The sequence below is a fragment of the Protopterus annectens genome, chromosome 2.part0, assembly GCF_019279795.1.
Source record: "Protopterus annectens isolate FY-2018-M chromosome 2.part0, PAN1.0, whole genome shotgun sequence".
In the NCBI taxonomy this organism is placed as follows: domain Eukaryota; kingdom Metazoa; phylum Chordata; order Ceratodontiformes; family Protopteridae; genus Protopterus; species Protopterus annectens.
The window spans coordinates 223,369,740-223,386,153 of record NC_056728.1 but is presented as its reverse complement, the minus strand read 5'-3'; the positions used below and the strand labels follow the sequence as shown (position 1 = coordinate 223,386,153).

The following is a 16,414-nucleotide window of genomic DNA, read 5'->3' as shown; positions in this document are numbered from 1 at the left end:
AGCTTTTCTTTTTCTTGTCGTAAATGACCTTATAGCAGCTGAGGCTCTCAGTAACTGTACAGTAAACGTGGGTGAACCTCTCTGTATTAGTATCTTGCTTCTCTAACTTTGCCATTCCTGCATCATTGAGATGAAAGGCTTCAGCTAACTCTTTTGTCGAAAACTTTTTTGATTTTGGAGTTTGTAGGTCCCTGTTTTATTCCTCAAATGCTATCGTCTGCTGCTCCAGTTCCATAAGGTTTTCATTGGTCAGTTCTTTGCCATGGGAGTCAAGTAACTCTATGACATCCATGTCAGTGATGTCTGACTGCAGTTGATTAGCAATACCAACCCCAGTTTGCCTGGCTTCAGCAATGTCCTCATCTGTAGAAGCCTGTAAAGCAGGCTCAAATTGTGGGCACAATTGTTCCACACTCCTTTCATATTTGACTGCTTTATTTATCCCAAGAATCAGCAGTATTTTTGATGGCATCATAGATGTTATAATCCTTCCAGAACTCCCTTAAGGTCAACGCATTATCTTGGGTAGCCCTGACTGCTTGTGAGAAGGTCCATCATAGATAATAGGCCTTAAATGAGGCTATTACCCCCTGATCCATTTGCTAAAGTAGCGATGTGGTGTTGGGGGGGGTAAAAATATGACCTTTACATTGGAGTGTAAGTCATCTAAACTGTTTGGATGTCCAAGTGCATTATCAAGTAGAAGCAGAATTTTGAAAGGAATGGTTTTGGCCAATCAATACCTTTGAACAGTAGGAACAAAATGGTTCAAGAACCAATCTTCAGATATGGCACTTATAACCCAAGCCTTTGCATTTGCCTTCCAAGTAACAGGAACAGATGCCTTATTGACATGCTGTAGTGCCCTTGGATTTAAGGAGCAATACAGAAGCAAGGGCTTCAACTTAAAATCACCAAAAGCGTTACCCCCAAACAACGTTAGCCTATTTTTTGCTGCCTTATGTCCTACTGCATTTTTTTCCTCTTTTGAAATGTAGGTCCTTTCAGACCTTTTCTTCCAAAATAAGCCAGTCTCATCTACATTGAATATTTAGTCTGGCAAATAACTTCCCTCTTCAATAATTTTTCCAATATTTTAGGAAAATCCCTTGCAGCACTTACATCGGCACTCACCGCTTCACCTTGAGTTTTAATGTTATGTAAATTAGCCCTCATTTTAAAGCAATGGAACCAGCCCCTAATTGCAAAAAATGCTGTCACACCCACTTGCACTTGCTGCCCAAGCAGCTTTTAAATCATTGAAAAGGCTTCCAGCCTTTTCTTGCACTAATGAAAGGGTAATGGGGATATTCCTCTGATTTTGGTCTTCAATCCAAGTTATCAGTAGCCTTTCCATCTCAAGAATTAAACCACTGCGTTGATTTGTAATAATCATAGCTTTCATCATGGCGTGGCCTTTCACATGATTCATTGTTCTTGTGTTGTCTTTTAAAATTGTGCCGATCATTGACCGGCTATAGCCTAATGCCTTTCCAATAGCAGATTGTTCTTCACCTCTCTCGCATCTCTTTATTATGTCCACTTTATTTTCCAGGGTGATTGCTTTCCTTTTCTTTGCCACATCACCAGCATGTGCATTGGATTTATGTTTTGGAGGCATGGGTCGCAATGGCACCAACGTGGAAGTTCACAAAAGTAATATTGTAAACAAAGCAGAGATTCAGCACAGCTCCAGCTCCAGATAAAAAAATGTTAATAAAAGAAGTTAGCGCTTTCACGGTTAACAAACCACTTCATCAGATAACCAGTGCAAAAATACATACATTTAAACTAAAAACATCCAGTCAGAATATTCATTCCCACAAAAAAGCTATAATTGCAGTCAGTCATTTAAAGAACCAGCACCGTAAAATAATGCTCAATGCTTCAAAGGTCATGCACGCAAGAATGGTTTAAGAGAGACTGTGTCATTAATACCAGGGGTACTGTCCACTTTAAAATAAAGTATCCATTTTTGTTAACATGCCTCAGTCTTATTTCTGAGGTCACCCTCCCTAACACTAACATCCCCAAGTTCTAATACAAAAAAACCTAAAAACATGTTGTGGGCCAGTCTGCTGAACATGCTTAACTAGTGCACTAGTAACTTTGTTGTTCCTAATATGTCTATTATGTTCAAGAATATGCTCCCTAAAGGGAGCGATTAGTTTTACCTATATAATAAGCTGCACAACAAGTGAAGTCGGTGTAATAGATCAGATTCCTAGTGGCACAGTCAGCATTGAAGGAAAAATCAATGCAATAACCAAGCACAGGATGTGTAAATTGTGTGCCAGTATAGATATATTTACCGGCACTACAGTGCCTACAGGGATAAGTCCCATACTTTTGAGAAGTAACTGCCATCGAAGTTTTCTGTGTCTTATAACAAAGTTGCCTTTTGAGGGACAAGTTGTTTTTAAAGGAAAAACTGGGTCTCTCAATCACCAACTCTCTTCAGATACTCACAGGCATATAGAATATTCCAGTTCTTTTTAGTAATATCACAAAATAAGTTAAGATCATTAGAGAAGGTTAATGGAAATCTAATACTATTCTTAGATTGTACTTTATTTTGTGACGCTGACGAAGAAGGAACTTCCGAGAAATATGTTTTCCCCTTATTTTCTCTCTCTTTCTTAACAGAATTTATATAAGTGTCAATCTCTTGTTTACTATAGCTCCTGCACATAAAATCATGTTTCAAACTATCAAATGCAGCACTAAGTTGCTGATCATCATTATGCAGTCTCATAATCCTAAGAAATTGCCCTCTTAAAACATTTCTAGAGCTATGTCGAGGGTGCATACTGTTTTTATGTAAAAGTGAATTCCTTTTAACTTCCTTCTTATAAAGCCCAGTCTTAATCAACCCCATATTTGACTTCTGAACCTTCACATCCAAAAAATCAGGTTGTTGCATAGAATAGTTAAATGAAAACTTCAGAAAATAAGTAGTAGTATGTAAATATTGAATAAAAAGCAAAAATGCATCTTCAGTGCCACTCCACAGAAGAAATATGTCGTCCATAAAGCGTTTATACCATGTAATAGATGTCTTTAAATGACTGATTGCAGTTATAGCTTTTTGTGGGAATGAATATTCTGATTGGATGTTTTTAGTTTAAATGTATGTATTTTTGCACTGGTTATTTGTCTGATGAAGCGGTTTGTTAACTGTGAAAGCGCTAACTTCTTTTATTAAACATTTTTTATCTAGAGCTGGAGCTTTGCTGTGCTGAATCTCTGCCTTGTTTTCACTATTATGTTTTAGCCTTGTACAACAGTAGAGTTTCGTTATCCAGCTGCTGTTTTTGCTTTATTTCTGTTATTATTCTCTGTGAACTGCCCTTGGGAGCATGGCAGAAGGTCGCAATGTTGAATTGGACTATAATCCTGACATCCTTCATAATTTGAACTCAAAGATGGATTGTCTAGACAGGATTTTATCCCTAGGAGCTAATCCTCTTCTTGAAGTAACAAGTGAAGATACCCTGTTCACGGCAGTCATTGAGGAGCAACAGGTAATTTTTTTAAAGAAGTTTAAGGAACTAGAGAATAAACTGTATAGATTTAAACGGTTTCAGTGGCAGAGACTACATATGGAAGCTGAACTGCATTATAAGATTGTGCCTAGAGGTTTATGCATATTAAATATGCCGACCTATGGCAATAAATTTCCTGAATTATTGAAACAATGGCAGAGCATGAATTTAAAGTTGAGCTTCGATCATATTAAATTGTTGATTGAATTTTTTCTACCTCAAGAAAATTTCCTATTGGAATAAATAAGAGAGTTGCATTGGGACATCATTTCTTCTTATTCAGCAGACATTATTCAGGATAGCCTAGCCTTGTTGATCTTCTTTAGTTCTACTGTGTCTTATGGGAAATTAAGGTTGCTTTAATGGTCTAGGAGTTTCTTTCTTGTACTGTATAGTTTGTTAGTACATGCATTCCACCAGTTAGGTTTTTTGTCGAATTTAGCACTGAATGTGCCTTTTTTTGGAACAAAATTTCAGCACAAGCTTGGAGATATGCATAGGATTTATCCATGGAAGTGGCGGCATGTGATATGGGGTCTATGAGGTGGTAAGGGTGATGGAATTTGGTCAGGTCATCCATTAGTTGGAGTATATTTTCCTTTGCATAGTCTCTGAAGATGATGAGGTTATTATGTGACTCAAATCTTACTCCTAAGTTAAATATTATAGCACGCTGGTCAGATCTGACCAGTGAATTGGTAACTATGGGTGCTGAGCATGAGGGAACAAAATTGGCAAGGCCAGGACCAGTTTCTTTGTACCTCTCATTGGATTTGAGACACGTGCTCCCACCCCGCATAATCTCCCTACACTATAGCTACTCTCTATAAGCTATAATTCACAATAGCCTCACATTGTTTCATACCTCTAATAAACTCTAGGAATTAGCATAACTCCTAGAATGGTACAATTCAGTAGCCTAGAAATTAACTGCATGAATTAGCATAACTGTTAAAAAATGTAGACTGTTTCTGTTATTGCATTATGCTAATATGTTAAACTGTTAAAAACTTTTGACTCTTTGTAAATATTACTCTTGTTGCATTGTACTAATATGTGCACTCTACTAATATGTGTTTTTCTGTTTGTTTAATTTTGCTTCATTTGTGCACATTACATTTCTCTAATAACTTACTGTTATGTTAAATCTGTAATTTGTAATTTTCTGGAGCTTTTATCCCCAGGACTACATTGAAAATGGGCTCCTCGTGGCCCAATGGACTATCCTGGCAAACAAACTATAAATAAATGTTATCTGAGAAATTGGCATTAACAAAGTCCAGTAATTTGTGTGTATACTTATTTGTGGTGGTATATGTTCCCCTGCCAATGGAGGGATAGTTGACGTCACTGAAGTGCACAGTATTGGGTTGTATTGTGAGTGATGTCAGTTTGTTTGAATACACCTCATGGTTGGCCATTGTCATGGAGAAGATATGTTTTTTGGCTAAGATGTAATACTGAGTTTTAATTATTGTGAGAAGGATGCAGAGGAGTTTGTGGTTGTTGTACTGTATTATGAGTCTGAAGGTGAAATGGTTTCTTAGGAACACTATCCACTTTAGTGTTGGGTCTGATGGAATGGTAGGAGTTGTACTCCTACACTATAGGGGTGCTTTTCCTGTTTTGAAACCATGTTTCAGTAACTGCACATCTATCTGTGTTTTCAAGAGTTAGGAATGCCTGTAATATGTACATTTTTCTTTTGTTTAGGCTGTGACGACCCACCACTGGACCAGTAATCAAGGAGCCTCAATCCTCACCACTGACACCAGTGGGGGACGTACACTTGGAGGATGACAAGGTACACACACAGTATTTCCAGATGCAGCCTTCTGCATCAAGTGCTATTTCCCTTAAGAGCACACAGGGTCCACAGTCAGTCTGGGGCTTGTTTCTCCCTCTTTCTCCAGATCCCCAATAAGACTCCCCACTGGCACAGCTATATTGTAGAGATCTCAGCTGAGTGGCCAAGCCAAGACCTCCAGCACCCTCTCTGTCCAACTATTGCTTCGTGTCTCTGCCCAAGTAGCAAACACAGACACTCTTTGAGGTTTGATTTACATACACACACACACACACACACACACACACACACACACACACACACACACACCTGGAAAGGCTGGCACAGGTTTACTAGCTATGCCCCCTTTTGCCCAGACTACATGGTAATCACTGCCACCAGCCAACTCCTTAGCAGCTACTTTAAGGCCCTTAACAAAGGGTGTCCAGTGTGTAATGTTACTATTAATACACATGGTAGGTTGACCAAGAACAAAGCTGTTAGGAGTGGCCTACATAGTGCCACCAAATAAGTATGCAAGTACTCTCAGAACTTAAATATCGCAACAAAGATTAGCCACAGTGAAATGTTTACATATATTTAATAATAAATAATAGAAAAGCAAGACAATAGTAAGTATATAGTCACAGTGACACCAGAGTTAACACCACAGGAAATATTTAAAACAACATTGCAGGACAATCTCAAATAAAGGAAAACATCTAAGCCATGCTTCACTATATTCCCAACTGAATTTAAGAGAATTACTGTACTCTACTTAACTTACTTAAGAGCAGGGCAGATGTAGTGAATGGGTCTTCTAGTTGTTGTCAGGTCAAAGAAAGAATACAGAATGCTGTGTCTCTCTCAGAGACTTCTTAAATCAATATATTAAGTATTACTGCTGGGATAGCTTGCAGAATGACATAATTTCTTGTTGTCTGACTCTGTCCCAGGTGAAACCCCCACTGCTGGAAGCTAGCAGTATTTAGCATCTACCTGTGAAAATGCATAGACCTCAGATCTTTGACAGATGCTGGAAGTCATAAAACAATTACACCCCTTCACATTTCAAGACTAGTAATTATTTCACTTTAAAGACAATACAGAAAACTCCCTAGTACAGACATACTGTCTCTAGCTACTATAAAGTAATTTAAGTTCAGTTATTTTTCTGAAGTTTTGCTGGACTGAAGTTAACCTCTTGTGTTCCAGTTTTCACTGTTACAATATATACATTTAAACAGTTACAGTACTGTATGTACATTTCTTTTCTATTCCAGTAGGGTATGCTGTGGTTAGATGTTAAGCACAAGCACTTTGTAAAATATCTTTTCAGCACATGTTTGTAGAAACCTAGTATACATAGCACACAGTTGTAATACATTTGTAACACAAGCATCTTATATAAATCATGTTGATATTCACAAATTATTTACAGAATTCCAGATAGCTTGGCTGGCAGTATATCCTTTCATCACATAGGCATCTAGTATGAAGTAGTGCTTTTCTATGTGATTTTGTTTGTATTTGGGTAGGTAGGTAATTCAAGGAGACTGACTTTCCCTAAAAAAGGCACTATGAGAGCAGAAAGAGTCTTAGTCAGTATATGATACCATGGGGTTAGAGAGGCAGAATATCCCTAGCAAAGCTGCCTCGGTTGAAAAGCATCTCCTTCCAGGCTGATCTGTATATTTGAACCCCAGCATTCTTGGTAATGATAGGATACTGCTCATTGCTAGTTTTGCACATATTTCAAGTGATATTCTGAGAGCTCCACCATATCCTTCTATGATCCTTTGATCCTATGATCAAGTCAGTCACACCCACCTGAGCAATCACCAGGTCATATGCCTACTTGGGTTGAAGGGACCTGAGGAGCCCCAATGACATTTTTGAATCCTGGCACCCGAGTGGCTGCTGTCACTCTATCTTTGCTCAGCTTTGTGAGTGGAGAATCTGTGTGTTTGATTGTGGAGTCACCTATAACCAAGAGGTTGCCAGGTGAGTTATCTTGGTCTTGTTGCGTTAAGGGTTGCAGCATGATGGTCATATGACCCCTTTGTGTGTCTGTGTTTTCTTTAGTGTCAGAGAGAGCTATGTGTTTGAAAGCCTTTCATGGTGGATAGTGGGTAAGAGATACATTTGTGGGGTTTTGGGCTGATGACTAGACTTGAGAGCTCTGGTAGACATTCCATTACATCATCAGCATTAAGATATTTTTGTGTTTGCTGTCCAAGTATGCTGCCTTGGAGTAAGATGGTGTTTAGCTCATTACATATAATCGGCTGAGAGGTGGAAGCCTCCAGTTTAGTAAAGTATTTAGACTTCTCAGAGACAGAGTTTTTTGGGTTAAGTATAAGTTCATTTTCAGTGAGGTTGAGGCAGTTCTTACACTGTAAGGCTGGCAGCAGAAGGAGTAAATTGTTGACTCTTGGTGATTACCAGTGCTGCTGAGTATATATGAGGAGTTAGGAGGAGCAGCTGTGCAGTAATTACAAGAGAGATTGGTATGTGAGGTGTTAAGCGGAACCTGTGCAATAATTACAAGTGATATTGGTGTGCGAGGAGATAAAGAGGAGCTGTGCAGTAATTACAAAAGATACTGGTGTGCGAGGAGTTAAGGAGGAGCTGTGTAGTAATTACAAGTGATATTGGCATACAAGGGGTTAAGGAGGAGCTGTGCAATAATTACAAGCGATATTAGTATGCGAGGAGATAAGGAGGAGCTGTGCAATAATTACAAGCGATATTGGTATGCGAGGAGTTATGGAGTAGCTGTGCAGTAATTACAAGTGATACTGGAATGCGAGGAGTTAAGGAAGAGCTGTGCAATAATTACAAGTGACACTGGCATATGAGGAGTTGGCTTAGTTCTTAGTAATACTTTCTGCTACTTTATGACTATAATATATATTTTTTTATTTCTCCAAGACTTTTGGGTTTCTAATACCATGATGGGAATGGACCCCGTTCCTAAGTCAAAGTATGATTAAAGTTCATGAAATTAGTATTGTTTCAATCTTTGATTTTAGTCAGAAGTGCTCTTTGCAGCACCTACAATGTGTCCAGTATTGACTCCTTCTGGATTACATGTATTGGTAACATATTTACTTAATTTGGGGATCCATTACTCTATCATGCTGTGATGTTATCAGAGTTAGATTTTCTACACTAAATCTTTTACTTTGCAGGTAATCCATAACCACAGTTTCTGTTTCTTTAACTTCTTCATTGCTAATCCTCTTTTCTACTTTAACTATTTGTTTTCTTATTTTTGTATTGTAAGATTTTCCATGTCTGGATGCCTTTGCCTATATTTCTCTTCAAATGTCTTTGGTGCTGCTGTTTTTGTATTGAGTAGTTTTGTTTTCTCCTTTGCATAAATATTGCACCATATTAAATCACTTTTTCTTTCCCATGTCCATATTTCTCCTTCGGATGTCTCCTGCTCCTCCTGTTTCTCCTTAACTTGTGGGACCCGTTCCATCATGCTGTGACTTTCTACACTAAACCCTTTACTTCGCAGTTATTTCATAACTTGAGCTTCTATTTTTTTTAACTTCTACTTTACTAATATTCGGTTCCCTCTTAGTGGTCTTATTTTTTGTATTGTGATATTTTCCATATCTGTATGCCTTTGCCTGTATTTCTCTTCAAATATCCTCGGAGTTGTTTTTTTTATTGATTAATTTGGCTTTTTATTTTGCATAAATATTACACCATATCAGATTTCTTTTTCTTTTCCATGTATGTACTTCTTTTTTACACATTTCAAAAATCTATAGATTTTGTTCTTTATACTTTTGCACGTCCTCAGTCACTTCTTTTTCCAAAAGGCCCAAGGTTTCTTAGTCTATGTAATGTTTTCATAAATCTGTTGTATTAATGATAACACATTTTTATTTGAAACTTCTGACAGTTTTTCTTGTGTAGGCATTTCTATTTCCTCTAATTTCTCTCTTAATCTTTTTGTATATCTTCTGTTTGAAAATTCTGAGCTTCTTGCTTAATAGTAACAATACATAATGTATTTCATATCCTCAGTAGTCTACTTTATCATCTTTATAGCCCTTTTTTGGCCTATCAGTTTTTGTGATTTTTGTGGACTACTATTTCTTTCAATAATAGGGGGGCCATCCTCTCCCTGAGCCTGGCCTAGCCCCATTGTAGGAATGTTTTAGTGTCTTGAGGATTCTACACTGTCATTTTTTGCCAGTCAGTGTAATTTTTCCCAGTCTTGGCACCACTGTGCTTACTAGGATAGGGCACTTTTTATCCTGGGTCATGTGCACCCAGATATATTTTTCTGTTTTTAACGTACTTCTGTCCATGATATATGCTATGTAAAATACGGTCTATCATGTATGACATAGGCAGTCATACATTTATATAAATGAAAACAAACCATATTGACATAATCTTAGTTGGAAGCATTATACATCACAAACCATAGTGACATAAATTTAGTTGCAAATATTATACATAATTTATAATCTACCTAATCATTGTCCGTCAGACATAATATAGCTTACTGAAATGTTGCTTTCTTTTAAACCTCATTCCTCCCCTGTATGTATTATTCCCACAATTCCCATTTTTTTCTGTATAATTTGCCCCCGCCCTTTCCTAAAGATCCCAATCCCAGTGGTTTTATCTCTCTTACTGTATTCACTGGTACAGCTTTCTAATAATTTCTTTTTGGCAGTCACCATATTTTGACTCAGCAAGGCCTTACTATGTGTAGGCAATTCCGATTCTGTATCATAGCTCAGAAAAATCATTTCCCTAGATACACTAATTTGCTCACCCAGTATCTCTGATAGGGTAGTCTGCAGGGAATCATTAAAATCTGCTAACTCATTACACTCCCAGAAAATATGCTCCCAGTTGCCTCTTTGTTTCCCATCACATCTCCAGAATTTGCTGTCTGGCTGAGTAAAAATTATCTGGAGTCTACTTAGAGTATAAAAATATCTATGTAAACATTTCCAAGCCAAAATCCTAAACCTTCTAGATTTTGTTGCATATTTGGGAGACATGCATTTATCTCCCCGTTGTTTCTATCCAGTCTCTCTTTCCAATCCTTTCTAACCCCCTCTGATTGATTCTTGTAGTTGTCATGCAATAATTTATACTGTGTACTAATTATTACTTTCTAGACAGCAGCTTCTGTTTAGATTCTACTAAAAATTCTACCAGTGCTGGTTTTTCACTTAGGATCCCTGTTTCTTTTTCTTTGCATATTATCTGACATTCAATCCTTGATAGGGAAGACAATCTCTAACCTACAGTCCAGATAAATTCTTGACATCTTCCCATTCTATTACCTGTCCCAATCTAGTTATTTGCTCCTAATACCTTGGTTCGTTTGGCAATTTTCTCCAGTAAATTCCAGCTCCCTCTTGCCTGTTGTCTGTATCTCTAATTGCAGTTATCCATATCGGTAGAAACTCCTTTCCTCATTCCCATGTTGGCTTAGTTCTTAAAATACTTTCTGTTACTTTATGAATTTAATATTTTATATGATTATTGTTATTCTCCTTAAAAATCTGCATCCAAAATCCCAGTCTGTCCTTGTTTCTTGCACTTCCCCCCATTTCATCATCATCCCTTTTCACTTTGAATTATAGGATCTGAAGTAGTTAACTTCATTTGTCAGCAACCTTTGGGAATCGGATCCTACCTCGGATCCGAGCCGGCAATCTTTCATAGCTTAGATCCGAGCTCATAGCTCCTCCCCTTCACCCATAATCCCCTGCCAACCCTGACTGACCTCAGATCTAGTTTGCCGCGCTTCTTGTCAGCAGCTAGGTTTTTGAGCTGCAGGTATCGTAGGGTTTTGGTGAGAGTTTTTTTTAATTTTTATTATCCCCTTAAGTGTATGAGTGAGTGTTGTGTGGTCAGGTTTCCTTTTTTGGGTAAACTACCCTAGTTAATATCTTTTAGTTAAACTTACCCTCCCTCCCCTTCACTGGTCGTAGCGTTCTGTGTGTTGTGCGTTTGGGGCCTAACGAGTGGATTTTTTTCTTTACAATGTCTGAGGCCCCAAAACCCATCTTTTCCAAGTGCACCGAGTGTGGCCATAAGCTCTCCCCAGCGGATGGCCACACTCGGTGTGCCTTGGGGTTGAACACCTTTCCTCTGGGTGTTCCATCTGCGCGGCGTTCAACCCCAGGGCACTGAAGGACTGGAGGTCTAAGCTGATTCTAGCGGGACTTTTGCCCCCGGATTCGGCTTCGGCCTCCTGAGCTTCTGTGGCCTCCTCCCCGGCTTCAGTGGCGGCCACTCCTGCCTCTCTCCCTCCGGTCGGGACTCAAACTCCCACTGCAGCTCTGGAGGAGAGGGAGGCCAGGAAACAAAAAAGGAGGGAGAAGCACCACAAGCGGCGGGCTGAGGCCTCCGCTTCGGCCCCCCCGGCTAAGCGGTCTTCTCCCTCCAGGGCTTCCCGGTCTCCCCCTTCTCGGATCCGGTCTCCGTGCTTCTCACCGGGCCCCGAGGAGGAGGAGACCCGATCTCCGAGGAGGTCATCGAGGCAGCATTCCTGGCCAGCCTCGGTGGCCTCGTCGAGATCGACTTGCAGCCTTTCCGACGCAGATTTGGACCGGATGATGCGAAGGTTTCTCCAGGCCCAACTGCAGATGGGAGTGCTCCTGCCTCCCCCCCCCTCCGGGGGGGAGCTCGACACCTTTCTTTGCCCAGATAGCTCCTTCTCCGACCCACTTCCCGGGTTTGGAGCCTTCGGAGCCGGGCAGCCTTGGAGCCGGAGGTGGGTCGGCGCCGACAGTATCTGGTACTTCGGCGCCGACTCTTCCCTCGAGCCTGTCGGGACCGTTTTTGTCAGATCCGGGCTCTCGGAGCAGTGGGCTGACCGTCGGATCCGAGGGAATCAGTGTGTCTTTGGCTCCGTCTAGGTCAGAGCACACTGGTCCGTCGGATCCGATGGCTTCGCTGCCGACCCTGATCCGTCCATCGGATCCAAGCGAGGGTCTGCGCTCGAATCCCAGAGAGAGCGGCTCTCCTTCGGCTTTCGATGTGGTTGAAAGTGCACTATCGAGTGCTTCCAGGCCCCCGGTCCTTTCTACGTCTCCGCCCCGCACTCCCTCTCTGTTTGGTCCGGCTACCATCACCCGGCCCCAGGGACAGCTTGCTTCGATGTTCCAGGTCGTTCCCTTGGAACAGGACGTAGCTGGTGAGACTTCCTCGGACAGCCCCCCACGAGGATGTCCCTCACAAGCGAAAGTGCAAGAAGAGGCACGTGGACTCCCCCGAGTCCTTAACTGATGACACGGATTTGGATGAAGGGGAAGGCTCCCCTAGGTCACCCCCCGAGGATGTCTCCTTCGGAGACATCATGGAATTGCTCAGGATAAGAGAGGGGTGGTCTGCCCCCAAGGTTTCCTCGGATGAATCCATGTTCCTGGAGGCATTCGAAGCAGGCCCATCTACCTCTTGGGTGTCCCCTCCGCCCGACCCCTTAGTGGACCTTATTACCACTAGGGAGTGGAAGGAGCCGGACACTGTAGAGCCAGTCCCCAAACGCCTGGATAAGATCCTTAGTCCGCCCTCCGAGAGGTCCCATTGGAGCAAGGGTCCCCCCGTAGATGCCATGTTAGTGGCGGCGGCCACCAAGAGGGAATTAGCTCAGGAGAGTCTCTCGGTCCATCCACCGAGCATGGAGTCCCGTTTGATGGATCGTTTAGGGAAGCGGTGAGGTCTCTGAACTACATGGCACATGTTATTCGACTGCAGCGGGACCTTATCAAAGAGTATGCTGTGTCGCCCCCGGAGTCCATGTCGGTGGAGGACAAACGGTTGTACTCCACTCGGATGGCCACTCTCAGGTCCATATCTAACACCTTTATTCAGCTATTGTCCCACGCCACAGAGGGAGCCGCTAGAGCCAGCAGAGCAGGCCTAGTCATGTGACGTCAGGCCTGGCTCCGACATTGCGATTTTGCGGAACCCGTCAAGGCGTCATTTGCGAATGCCCCTTTCAATGGTTCTGCCCTGTTTGGCAAGACTATTCGCGATACTTTGGTCCAGGGCAAAAAGGACGGGAAGACGTTGTCTGCTGTCGGAGTCCGCTTCTCTGCTCCCCAGAGGTCCTTCTCCAAGAACCAAAAGGGACAGAAGATGATGTGGTTCCGGAAGTCGCAACAATCCCAGTCCGCTCCGGATCCCCAGTCCTTCCGTGGCAGAGGAGGACAGGGTGGGCGTCGCCCTAGAGGCAGAGGGGGCCCGAGGAATGGAGGGTCCAGAGATGCCTTCTCTGACCGGCCCAACCAGCGACCCAGAGGGGTTGCCTGACTGCTCCTCTCTGGAGGCAGACGGGGGACGTTTTTCAAGGCACCTGGCAGCTTGGGAGTCCATTACAACAGACCGCTGGGTGGTTCGCATCATATCCAGAGGATACCAAATTCCCTTTTCTCACATCCCTCATCAACCCAAACGCCTCCCCGACGTCCCACCCGATCAGAGGGAGGCTGCGGAAATTCAGCAGCGCTTAGGAAAAAGAGCCATCCAACACGTCCCCCCAGACCAGTTCGGATCGGGTTACTACTCCAGGTTCTTTTTGGTGCCAAAAAAGACGAGGGACCTAAGGCCAATCCTCGATCTCTCCCTCCTGAACCTGTCAGTAACCAAAGAAAAGTTCCGGATGGTCACCCTTCAATCCATTCTCTTCCTGTTGTGGGAGAGCGACTGGATGTGCTCGGTAGACCTCAAGGATGCGTATTACCACATTTTGATGGACAAACGATCCAGGAGGTTTCTTCGCTTCCGGCTAGGAGCCAGTCATTATCAGTTCAGGGTCCTTCCCTTCGGTCTCACCTCAGCCCCCAGGGTGTTCACCAAGGTATTAGCAGTGATAGCGGCCCACCTGAGGCTCCAGGGAATGCAGGGGTTTCCATACCTAGACGACTGGCTCCTGACTGCCCCAACAAGGCATCTACTCTGGTCAGCCAGGAATTACTTTCTCCACCTTGCTCCCCGGCTGGGGATCACCATCAACACGGACAAATCCTTTCTCAACCCGACTCAGGTGATAGACATTGTCGGGGCCTGATTAGACACCAACAACTTACTAGCCTTCTTAACAACCGAGCGACTTCACACCCTGAGGCTACATGTGCGGGCCATCTTACTATCATTGGCTCCCCTGGCGGGATTGGTCCTGAGTGCGCTGGGCTCCATGACGGCCGCAATTACTCTGCTTCCCATGGCTCGCCTGAACATGAGGGTTTTGCAGTGGACTCTCCAAGTCCAATGGTCCTTCCGTCGATACCCTCTCAGTCACCCCATTCCTCTCAGCAAGGCTTGCAAAAAGGGCTCTCGCATGGTGGTTGCAATCACCGGACCTCCAAGCGAGACGCCCTTTCTCCATGGCCCCTCCACTCACCACGGTGACCACGGACGCCTCTAGCCTCGGGTGGGGGGGATATTAAGCGGGCAGGACGGTCCAAGGCACATGGAACGATACAGAGACCTCATTGCATATAAATGTTCTAGAGATGAGGGCAGTGCTGTTGTCGTTGCAAGCACTTTAGAGTTTTCTTCCTACAGGAACAGTTGCAGTTCAGTCAGACAGCATGTCTGTGGTCTGGTACATCAACAAACGGGGGAACCAGGTCCTACCCACTCTGTCGAGAAGCTATGAGAGTGTGGGAATGGGCGATCTCCACCAACCGCTTTGTTATTGCAACGCACATTCTGGGACGGTCCAACATCCTGGTGGACAAGCTCGGTCGCACCATACTGTCTCCTTACGAGTGGTCTCTCAATCCCCAGGTAGCAAAGCGGATATTTGCCGTATGAGGACGACCCTGTTGCGATCTCTTCGCCTCTCCTTCAAACACGAAATGCAACAGCTACTTCGCTCTAATTCCCCCCGCCGGGGAATTCCCGAGAGATGCTCTGGTGCATGCTTGGCCTCCCGGTCTACTCTATGCTTACCCCCCTCTACCTCTGATGCTGAAGCTTCTACAGAAAGCCAGTCGGTTGGGGAGCAAAATGATCCTCATTGCCCCATTCTGGCCTCGTCAAGCTTGGTTCCCTTACCTCTGGTCTCATCTGGTGAATCCGCCTTGGATTCAAGATCCCCTCCCGGATCTGATTTCTCACCCCCTAGGCCTCCCAGTCCCGAACCTGGACAATCTCAAGCTTACGGCTTGGTTGCTCCAGTTCCACTCGTAGCTAGGACTCTCGGTATCTCCTTAGTTAAAGCTGTCCTAGTAGCAGCACACAAGCCTTCTACTAGGAAAGTCTATAGAACTAAATGGAGACGTTTCGCTATTTGGGTGGAGCGCCAGAACCTAGACCCTTTCACAGCTCCGTTGCCCGCCGTTTTGGATTTCCTTTCAGGGCTTTTTTATCAGGGGGCTAGCTGTTCTACAGTCAAAGTTCAACTAGCAGCTATCTCTCATTACCACGTGGGACATGAACTGGGTCCATTTATCACCACGAAGTTATGTAAGACCTTTCTGAAGGGCACCTTCCTACTCAGACCTCCACTAAAGGAAGTAGTGCCTCCCTGGGATTTGACTTTAGTACTTCAGGCATTGACAGCTCCCCCCTTTGAACCTGCAACTTCAGCTGATCTCAAACATTTGTCATGGAAAACAGCCTTTCTCGTCGCTATTATTTCAGCTAGGAGGGTCTCTGAACTTCAAGCCCTATGTGTAAAACCTCCTTACTTGACCTTCCACAAGGATAGGGTTTACCTCAGGACCAATCCCTCATTCCTTCCTAAGATTGCTTCCGAGGCAAATATTAACCAATCCATTAATCTGCCAGTTTTCTTTCCTGAATACCAGAACAAAGGAGAATACAAACTACATTCTTTAGATGTGCATAGACACCTACGTTTTTACATTCATAGAACGGCTGGTCATAGACAATCCAACCAGTTGTTCGTCTCCTTTCCCAAATTTAACTTAGGTAAATCTGTGTCGAAGGTCACCTTGTCGAGGTGGATTTCACAATGCATCCTTTTGGCTTATGAAAGTTCTGGCAGGCCCGCACCTCAGGGAGTCCGTGCCCACTCTACTCGGTCCATGTCTACTTCTGCTGCCTTTCGGTCTAG

The 16,414-nt window shown here is 43.2% G+C and overlaps 1 pseudogene; it reads right to left on the bottom strand.

The window, feature by feature from the left end:
* Window positions 1-434: 434 nt before the first annotated feature.
* Window positions 435-1,621, bottom strand: LOC122792724 (annotated as a pseudogene).
* Between the last annotated feature and the right edge of the window lie 14,793 nt (window positions 1,622-16,414).